Source organism: Nipponia nippon, unplaced genomic scaffold (genome assembly GCF_047370975.1).
Source record: "Nipponia nippon isolate SJK-2023a ecotype South Korea unplaced genomic scaffold, ASM4737097v1 scaffold_15, whole genome shotgun sequence".
Lineage (NCBI taxonomy): Eukaryota > Metazoa > Chordata > Aves > Pelecaniformes > Threskiornithidae > Nipponia > Nipponia nippon.
In genome coordinates, this window is record NW_028262331.1 from 10,054,313 (window position 1) to 10,064,913 (window position 10,601).

Sequence of the window (10,601 nt, forward strand, 5' to 3'; positions counted from 1 at the left end):
GAGCGGAGCGAGCGGCGCGTGCTTGGCGGCACGTAGGTGCCTGCTGTTGAAAGGGGAAGTTTGGCCCAAAAAACCCCAAACCCTTGTGGGCGTTGATGGGTTCTGTCACCTGTGTGGAAGAAAGGTGAGGCGGGAGCGGTTTTACAGTTGGGTTATGAGTGTGCTCAGGGAGGCAAAACCTTTTCTTTCACAAAAGGAAACGTGAGGAGTTTGGTGTGACTGAACCGAAGTGGCGTTTGGGGAGGATTGCTCTCTGGCTGCGTGGCGTTGGGGAAGAAAGCGAGCTTCACAGGGGAGGAAGAGCGAAGGAGGCCGGGACCCTGGCGAAAGGGGGTTACAGTCCCCGCTTTGAAATACGAGAGCGGGTTCTGACCCAGGGAGTCCAGGCCAGTGGTTCTAAGCAAGTTCATAAGGAGCTAATTAACATGCCGGAGCGCTAATTAAGGGGTGGTTCAGGTGACTTCAAGCTATGGAAGTACAAGATGTAACGGTCGAGGTGCAGGAGGGCTTTGAAAACGTCAGGCGTGGTCCTGGCAACGGAGAGCTGGCAGGTGAGGGATGTGCACGGAGAGGGGCGACGCCTCGGCTCCCGGTTCTGTCGCGTGCCGCTGAGCTACGTGAGCGGGAAATACTTGACAATTGTTCGCTTCGGAGATTGTCTCCAAGTGGTTTGCAGCTGTAGCAAACGTCACCCCGCAGAAAGGCTGTTCCTCCTCGGGGGGGGAGCGCGGGAGGGCGCCGAACTCTGCCGAGGAGGAGGTGGTAACAGCGGTGTTTCTCTGCACCTTCGCGCAAAGCTCCGGATGTCGAGTTCATAAAGACCCGATGGGCATCGCACCTCTGCAAGAAGGCTGCTGATCCTCCCCGTTCAGTGGAAACGCTGCGTTTTCATTTCGCTTGGAAAATGGAAGGGAACGGAGCAACACTGGAGTCCTTTCTCTCGTTTTGGCTTTCCGCACCGAAGGGAGAGAGGCGAGGTCGCCGACGACCTGCTGCTCCGCGTTCCTGCTGCCGCGCGTCTGCCCCGGCGACGCCACCGGCCCCTCCGCTTTGTTCTCCGGTGTGTACCTCACGGTGCTGCTCGGCGCTGGTGTTTGTAAAGCGCTTTGAGATCCTGTAATAAAACTGTTGACAGCGCGGAGCTCTGCTGCCTTTCGTGCCTCTAGACCTTTTTTTTCCCCTGTAAAATCTCGTCTGGCGGCGTGCTGTGAGCAGCCGGACGCGCGGTTGCTGGAGGAGGACAGCCCGCTTCGTTGGGTGAGCCAAGGCTTTCCCCAGCTGCCTTGGTTTTTAATTTCTGGTTCTCATCCGCAGCAGCCAGCATGGCTCCCTGTCTTCGGGGGGAGTAGTGTGTTCTCTGCTTGACGTAATGGACTTTACAAATAGAGGAATTAATTTAATATCTCAGGAATGTGCTATAAACCAGTTCTGATAGCGCCAGGAGACGTGGAGAAGTCTGTGCCTTATAACATACTCTTGGTTTTTAATTACACCATGTCTCTGTGAGTTCGTTAACTTTGTTACCGAGGTGGTTTGGAGTCAGCCGAGGCTCGGGAGCAGTCGCTGCTGCCAGGCACGGCCCGGGGAGCCCCGCGCCCCCTCTTTTCCCCCTTTGGCTTCTCGGGCTGAGGATGGAAATGAGCCTGAGTCAGCGCCGGCTCAACTTCCCTCACGGGGAACGCCGGCTTCCAGGCGCGGACCTCGTGAGGCACCCACTCGCCCAGCTGCGGCCGTTGGGTACAACTTGCTTCCATTTATTTTAATGTCTTACGTAAATTAGCGGGAACAGGTTCCGCTGGAAGGCAGCAGTCAGACCACGTTAGCTGTTCCGCTGGCGCTTACTCTGGGAGCGTATTTTCTAGGATTTAAACAGATGAAACCCAAGGCACCGAGTGTGTCTTTTATGAAGGTGTTCAATTGGTTTCCATTGGCTCCGAAGAAAATGGAAAGGGGTAGGAACTGGAAGATGGAAACGCCTTTATGAAAGCGGAGGGGCCAGCCAAACTTAACCCCCTTCCCTAAATCGTTTTGTTTTCCAGCGCAAGGACAAAAGCGGGTGGGTTTCACAGCGGGTTGCACGTTCCCGGTGGAAGCGGGCCGGCAGCCGCCCTCGGCGCCCGCGGCGTTACCTCCCCGGTGCCACCACGTTTTCAATCCAGCAGCGCTGGAGCAGCTCTCCGCCGTTCCTACGCGGGGAATCTGCCTTTTCAGACGGTCCTGCGCTTCCGATAGTGCCGCTTTGTTGGTACACTGAGGGCAATTGTCTGCCCCGGAGCTGTGTGGCCCCTCTGTCCTGCCCTCGGCCGGCGCAGCTGCCCGGCGGCAGCCCAGCGCGATACTGCCTTCATTGTGCAAACAGTTTGGGAAGTGCAGCGGGGAGGGAGGGAATCCGTCCTTAATCGCGCATCGTACCGATAGCGGAGTACTTAATAAACCTAACGTTCGCGCTGAAATAGAAATGGTTAGAAAACTCGTGGTTTCTCCTCGAAACCACAGTTTGGGGTTTTTTGTTGTTTGTTTTGGTTTTGTTTTGTTTTTTTTTTTCTTTTTGAACAGAAACTTCTGCTTTAGAACAGCAGACTCATTCATTGGTCTGTTCGTGTTAGCCGTGGCTCGAGGTTTCTTGCTCTTGATAACAGCAGACAGTTTTTAGCTGTACGGCAGAATTATAGTAATTTCTAGATGGGCTAAAAATAGCTACAGCTTTGGTGAGAGTCCACTATGCCGACTGCAAAATAATCCTCGCTGCACCTGCACAGTGAAGAGCGGTTTATCTTGAATTGCAGTTGAAGCTATTTCAAATAGCTGAATTTAAAAGAAAAAAAAAGAAGATTCCAGGAAGTTCTGTGTAACAAATATTCCCTAAAATCCCTCTCCCGCTCTCCTGAAGAAGGCAAGTGAGTCAGACCGCGCTGCCTGACGTCCCTGCCCGCGCTGCCTGCTCCTCGATGGGCTGCAGCCTCGGCGCGGGGGTCCGGGCTCAGCCTGCTGCGGCTCGTCCCCTCCCGACCGGAGGGCTGCCTCTATGTGCAACAGTTGTAGGGCTATTAACATAATTTTATGCGCTAATTTGTGTAATCATTAAAGAGGTGAGAAGGGCATTGTTCGCATGAGTAATTACCTCTGTATTCTAATAGCTCTAATTCATCCCTTAAGTGAGTTTCATATTTCTATGAGTCAGCTAGCGAGTCACGCTTCACGTATAATATTTTTTTTTTTAAAATACCCGTTTCTTGCATGACTTGGTTGCACCCTGCGAAGCCGATGATGTGACGGATCCTGGCTTAGACCGCACGGATGTCTTACCTGGGAAGATTTGCCAGCGTGGACCCAGAGCTGTTTTACTCGCTGGGATGCCGAGAGGCTGCAGAAATGCCAGTGGAAATCTAAAAATTAAAAGCTTGGCAGTATGCTGAACTCGGGCTATTTTCCTTCTGACAAAGGACTGTATTTTTCTAGTGATTTTTGATATTGTTTTAAACTTGGGAAAAACATCCTCTGCGCAGCTCTGGGTTGGATTTGACTCTGCCTCCTTTGGCCGCGGTGCCTCTCCGTCCCCGCACGCGTGTGTATCTTTAAAGCGCACGTTGCGAAGCTGCAGGCCGGAGGGAAGGCGCGGGGAGCATCGTCTCCTGCCTGGTTTGTGGGAAACGTGGAGTTGGTTCCTTGGCTGGTGGGAATCTCGGGCAGAGCAGCCCCGCTCCGGTGGCCGCCCGCTTTCTCGCTGCCCCGCCGGAGCGGGGCTGCTCTGCCCGAGGCTCCTGCCGGTGCTGGATGCTGATCCCCGCAGGATCAGCTGAGCAATGCAGATGAATGCACAAACATTGATTATTTTGGAGACAATCCATAGCTGCCAAATGAGATTAAACAACACCCCAGGTCCCAGAAAAAAACCCAACAAACTAAATATCAAAGAATAAAGAAAACGGGGCACGGTGTTGGCAGAGGCACGAGTGGGTCCCGGGGGACCACAGCCATCTAGCTGGGTATTAATCCCTGCTATCCCCGTTCCCTTCCCCGAAGGACTTTGAGCTCTTCGCTGCTATTAATCGCAGCAGCCCTGCAGGGAAGGTAATGCAGCATTATCCGTGTTTTCCAGCTGTGGCTGGGGAGGAGGGAGGCAGCCAGCTTGCCCAAGCTTTGCCGTGTGTCAGTGAAAGATCAGGGATTAGCGCTAGGATTTCCTCGCCGGCTCGGCTGCTCTAATTCAGTGGCCGTGTTTTTCCCTAAATGCACTGACCTTATGTGCCTGCTGCCGTACAGCCCGCGCCCAGGAGGAGCCGGGGCAGATGGTGGGAAGGGGAGCGAGGCAGGAGCGGATGTTTCCCTGCCGTCCTCGGCCCCGCAGGAATTATTACTAAAAATGGTCACTGGTGATTAACCGGAGGAGTGTGCCGCTAAGTAATTGGTACATGCTCTGTCTCGTTAAGTTTTCAAATCAAACTGTGGATGCTTTTTTGGAGAGCAGCAGCGGTTGCTCAAAGGCGAAGCGCCAAGGGCAGTGCGGGGCGGACGGTGCGCTTGGGCAGGGGCCGGTGAGCACCTGCCAGCGGGTCTCTGAAACGTCCTTTTACAAAACAGAAAACGCTGAATATCTGCATGTCTCTGTGTAAATCACATATAAATCATATATATGCGTAGAACCGAGTATTTGGTGAGAAGGGTGGGCAATCGGCGCTGCATGGCATCAGTGCCCCGGCACTGTGCACCCCTCCGAGGGCTGGCTGCCTCCGGGCTGCCCCGGGGCGTCCCCCGGGCGTGCACCCGCAGCGGGCAGCAGCAGAGACGGGTGGCCCCGCTTTTGGGGCACGGGCAGTAATTTTGCACGTGCCTGAGGACGGTGGCAAAGCCAGCAGCCTGCCACCCGTCCCCAGAGCCAGCGTGGCGAGTGGCAGGGAGGGCAGCTCTCCCGCTGTTCCGCAGCTGCTTTGTGGGAAAAAGTTGTGAGGGAGATAACTGAAATAATAACAAAAGGACACTGGGTGCTCGTGGCGTGGGGCAGCTCCGCCGCTCAAGGTGCCAAGCAGAGATTAGCTCCGGCACAGCTGAGGACAAGGAGGTGGGAAGAGATAACGCCACTTTCTCGGCGTGCTGCCCGCCGGCGGCAGGGCTAAACATAGCCGTGCTTGCTCCTCCTCGGCCGCGGCTCGCTGGCCGCCATCCCGTGGGCCGTGCTGGCCAGGACTGAGCATCTCCCGCGCGGCCGTGGCATGCACAGTGGAGCCATGGAAGAAGGGAGGCAGCCCCCAGCGGTGCCGTGCGCCCTGGGAGGGCAAAGATCAGGCTGTGGGAAAGTGGGAATCTGCCTGCTGCGGCACCGCGGGGAGAGGGGATGGCGCCGGATTCACGGGGACGGCAAAGAGTAGGGAGGACGATGAAATCCCAGGGAGGGCAGCCGAGGGGGGACAGTGGGTGCCCCAGGAACAGCGGGCAGGGAAGAGTTCAGGGAGCGACCATTGCAGGGATGTTTGGCATGGGAATGCTTTCACCAGGGAATGCTTGAAAGCACTGAGCAGCCTTAACGCTCCCGCTTTTCCTGCCTGGCGGGGGGCACGGCATCGCCCGGCTCTCGGGGAGCCCTGGGCAGGCGAGTGCGTGGTGGGAGCCGACACCGTCTCCGTACGGACCCGGAGGTCTCCCCGCTGCCAGGACAGCATGCGGCCCTTGTGGCACCACGACCCCACCACTGTGGGCATCACGCTGGCTTTTCCAGTTTCCCTCCCTACCTCCTTGCACATCACTGCTGCAGCGGCACACACCTGAAAGTTTGGTGCTGAAAACATGAAAACAGAGAACCGAGCAGCGTTCAGCCATCCCTGCTGAGCCCTGCTAACGAGGCTCCTTCCCTTTGAGTGGCTTCTTGCTTCTTCTCCGTTGATTGTCGGAGTGCCTTTCTGTGGTGATTCAGCCAAGCTGGCTGGTAATTTCCTGCATCCTATTTTCCTCTTTTGAAAAGTGGAGCGATCTTTCAGATGCGCTAATTACGTGAAGGCAACGGTGCTCTCTCCGCAGCGGCAGCGCTCCCGCCAAGCCCCGGGGCAGGCATGCGTGGTGGCCCTGGCATGGTGCGGGCAGGGGTGGCCCTGGCATGGTGCGGGCAGGGCATCGCTGCCACCGCTGCCCGAGGGCGCGGGACAGACGGGACGGTGGGATGGGTGGCAGCAGGCTCGCGTGGTGGCAGAGATGACGACTGTGGGCAGCCGTCTGGCGAGAGCTTTCCCTTGCCCTCTGCCTAGCAAATGGGTTGTCTGCCCCACCCAGGTTTTGCTGCAGGGACGCACTTGTCCAGCGGGCGCTGGGCAGAGGGATGTGGTGGGATGCTCTTTGGGGGACACCGAATCTTCCCATGGCGTGAGCCGGCATGGGACGGCGGCTGAGGCTTCGCAGCGGGCACACGCTCTGCCTCAACCTGCGCTTCCCAGTGATGTATTTTACTGCCTCTTTTTAGCTTCCCTGGTCAGTTTGAGAGGGAAGCTGAGGCTGCAAAGAGAGAAACCAGAGAAGACACAAAGTTGGGAAGCAGCTGAAGGGAAACTGCCTGCGGGGAGCACATTCTCGGTAACGTGTTGCAGCTTATTTACACACTTGAGGGCTCTTCAGCCCCATGGAGCTGTGAAATTCAAAGCCCGCCGCGTCGCTCGGGGAGCAGAGCACAAACAGAAAGGGGCTCCTCTAAAGCTGAAATATTTGACAACATTTTCTATTCTTAGCAATGCAAGCACATGCTCGCCGAACGAAATCAGAGCACGGCGTGTCGGCAGGCAGGCAGGGGCTGGGGGAAAGCGCTGCGGCTTTGAAGGTGCCGGGTGAGGAGGGTGCACGGGTGCTGCAGGGCAGGCTCTCGCCCAGCCCAACTCACCCGCTCTGTGACCGTGGGAGATGTGCAGACAGCAGAAAAGCAAATTATCGTTTTATCGTTCGTGTCCCGGTACAGGTCCTAACGCGCAGGGGGCTTCTGCAAGGATAATGGGATAAAATGGGGAGAGTTTAGATGGTCCTTCTGGGGCTCCCGGGTTCGGGGAGGGGAGCTGCATCCCCCTGCCCTGCCCGGCTTCCCCGAGCAGGCAGGACAGCTAATGGCGCCTGTGCGAATAGGCACTTTATTAACTGTTTCGTGGCTGAGCACGGTGGAGGAAACGGCTCCTCTCTCTCCGAGTCGCGCCGCGAGGTGGGTTTGACAAATGACCCGTGGGTATTGCTGCTTCTGGAGGCGGATGTCCCTGGGGAGCCGCGTGCGGGGTGGCCAGAGGGCACGTGAGCGGCCAAGGGCTGTGCGGGGGTTTCGGCAGTGCCGACGTCGGGCAGAGCGTGGCGGTGGCACCGAGGGGCAGCCCCGGTGCTGCCCTGGTCCCCGGGAGACTCCCCACAACCGGCTCGGCACAGACGCTGGAGGTGGAGGACACCCCGGCAGCCCCGGCAGCGTTCCTGACCTTCCCAACAGCTTGGGAAGTGCTGAGGAAGAAAGGAGGGAAGATTTTTGTTTGAAAAGGCAGAAAAGAGCAGCCTCGGGACGGTGGTAAATGGGCCCATGGAAATTCCCTTTGCACGCTTGCCGCGGGTACCGGAGCGGCAGCAGGGTGGCTGCTGATGCTATCGCTGTCCCAGCTCGATGACTAAGGGAGCTGGAAGGTATAAATTAAATAACACAACACTTCAAGCCACCTGTTTTGTGGGTTTGTCCAAAGCAGTGCTGCTTTAATTAAGATGGAGGGTTTACAAATCTAACCTTTGTTTGTTCTGCTTTGGGGCATATATAATGTAAATATGTGTTTTCAAACACTGTGGCTTTTTATATTTCCAGTTATAATTCTGGGTAAAGGAAAGTTCGTTGGGTTTGGCATAGACTTGCCCTTTATAAATACGGCTCCTGCGAGCTTGTTCTCCCCCCGGGGATGATCTGCGGAGCCTCAGATCGCTTTGCTCCCAACGCAGCTCTCTCTCGGCGGTTGCTGCCCCGTTGCGGGATGTGTCGGGTGTGCGAGAGGGGCCGACGCCGTCGAGAGGAAAGCGGGCTCCAGCTCTGTTTCCCTTTCCTCCAACTTAGTAAGAAGGCTTTGAGTCTTCTAGGTTTTGTTCCCGTATCCCCTCTTGATTCTTTAGTTGTAAAACCAACAAAAACGTGGAGTTTAGCCTCCTACATGCTCATCAGGATTTCTTCGATGACTCAGTGCTATGCCAGCAGCGGGACGCGGGGGGGGGGGGCAACGCTGCGGCTGCCCCTGCGCCGCGGCTGGGGAGAGCATCTCTGCCGAGCAGAACCAACGCTCCGCGGGCGAGCCGGGCCGGCGCGGTCCCGGCAGGGCTGAGCACGCCTGTTGCACGTGCGCTAGCAAACCCCTTTCACTCCTTTTTTTTTTGGTTTGTTTTTCCTAAGTCAGAGCTTCTGCAGAGCAAGGGGGATATTTTGCACGTTTCCAGCGCTGCCCGCCGCACGCATCAGCACAGTGGTCTACGGGGGTGGTCAAAAACAAGCAGGCTCCAAATTCCCCGAGGCAGACGGACTCTCGGACGTGCGGGTGCCCCTGAGCGGGTCGGGCCACTCCAGGCAGCCGAGCCGCCCGGGCACATAGCCACCAACTTTCCTCTGGGGTCACAAGGCCGAGAAACAGTTTTTTTTTTTTTTTTAATGCAAACAGATTTTGACATAATCACTCGACTAGTCAAACTCACAGGGGTTTCAAGGAAAAAAGCTAGCAGATAGCCTGAGAGGCGCGAAACAATCGCAAGCGGCACTCTGAACAGAAAAACTACTGTGTTGCAATGCTCCTGCAAAGTGAAGAAACGCTCGGGGAGGGCTGAGGACCAGCGCCGCAGGAGCCAGGTGACTTGCCCAAGATTGCACAAAGCGATGGCCGAGCTGGCGGGCTGGGATCCCCGACGAGTCCTCTGCCGCTCGGTCCCCACTGTCCCCCCTCCCCGCCGCAGCAGCGCGGCACCGGCGTTACGCAGAGCCGGGGCTTCGGGACCGGCCTTTGCGTTATCTGTAACAGGAGACAAGAAAAACCACCCGGCTCTCCCATTGGGGAGGAAGTACTATAGGAAACTTCATCGACGTGAGCCATATTTAGCCCGGCTTACTGAGGTCAAGCTGCACGGAAGCCCGCAGTGACGTGCCTGTATTTCTTCACACGCCTGACCTGCTGGGTGGTTTTGGTGAAGCGGGTACCACCACGGCCTTGGACGCGCAGTGCGGCTCAGCATGGATCTGGGCCTGGGCAAAGAGGATTGATCGGAGCCAGGGGAAAAAAAAAAAAAATAAAGCCTTGTAAGCCTGTTCTCATCTCCCCCCAGCCCTGGGGAAGACGGCCCTTGCCTATGAGCAGAGGTCTAGTTTTAAAGCATCCATCCTCTCCCAGTTTCACCTGCTGCACTCGTGTTTTTCCCGTGCTTGCAGGAGAAATGCCAGACGCCCCTCGCAGGGCCACCCCAGGCGGCGGCGCAGAGGCCCCCTGCACCCGCGTCCGTCCCCGTCCCCCGAGTGCACCGGGGAGGCACGAGGAACGCCGGGAGCTCGGGGCCCCGTCCGACCGCTTGTCAAGGATGTGCTTGATGTGTGTAAACACGTAATTAACGGTAAGTATATACTTAATTGCTTGTGGCTTTGATTTGCATTCAGGTGCTGCGCTGAAGATGCCTTAGATACAAGCAAACCCGGTCAGTTTGCTGCTTTGACGTGTGTCGGAAAGCCTGCCGGGGAGGGGGCCGCGGAGGCCCCGATCGCCGGGAGCCGGGCCAGAGGCCGTGCAGCAGCGGGGCCGCGCAGCCCGGCCGGGAGCGCGTCCCAGCCCGCGGGGAGCCCGGCCTGAGCAGCCGGGCCGCGGGGCTGCCGCTGCCCCCAGGCCGCGCTGATGAAGGGCTCCGCACCCCAGGAGCCGCGGCACCGCAGCCCGGCGGGGTGCGAGGCCCGGGGAGCCCGGCGGCAGGGGCCGCGGCAGCCCCGCTGGGCCGAAGCCGATGCCCGGCTGGGCCGAGGCCGGCGCGGCGCCGGGCGACCCCCGGGGCGGCCCCGCGCTCCCCCGCCGCCCCCCTCCGCCCCCGCGGCCCGGCGGGTCGCGGCGCTGCTGCTGTTGCTGCCGCCGCCGCGGGCGGGGCGGCATGTGCGGGGCCTCCGCCCGCCGCCGGCCCGCACCCGCGGGCGAAGCCGCCCCCCGCCGCCGCCGCCGCCCCCGCGGCTCCCTCCCTGCGCGGCGGGCGGGGGCGGCGGGCGGGCGGGCAGGCGGGGAGGGGAGAAGGGGAGGGCGGGCGGCGCGGGCGGCCCCCGCGGGCCGGGCCGGGCCGGGGCGCGGCGAGGCGGCGGCGGCGGCCCTGGACACCTCGCCCGCTCCTCCATCTTCTCTCGCCACAGCTCGCCTCGGCTTCCCCAGCCCGGGACCGGCCCATTGCCAGCCCCGCGGGGGGGGCGGCCGGCCCGCCGCGCCGCCCCGGCCCCGCCGCCCGCCCCGCCGCCCCGCCGCGCCGCCCCGGGTCCGCCGCCCGCCCCGAGGCGAGGGGGGCGGCGGGGGCGGCGCCGCGGCGGCCCGGGCCCGCGCCGCCCCGCCGGGCCGCCGCGCCGCCGCCTCCCCCCTCTGGGCCGCAGTGGTGCAGCCCGGAGGTTAGCGGAA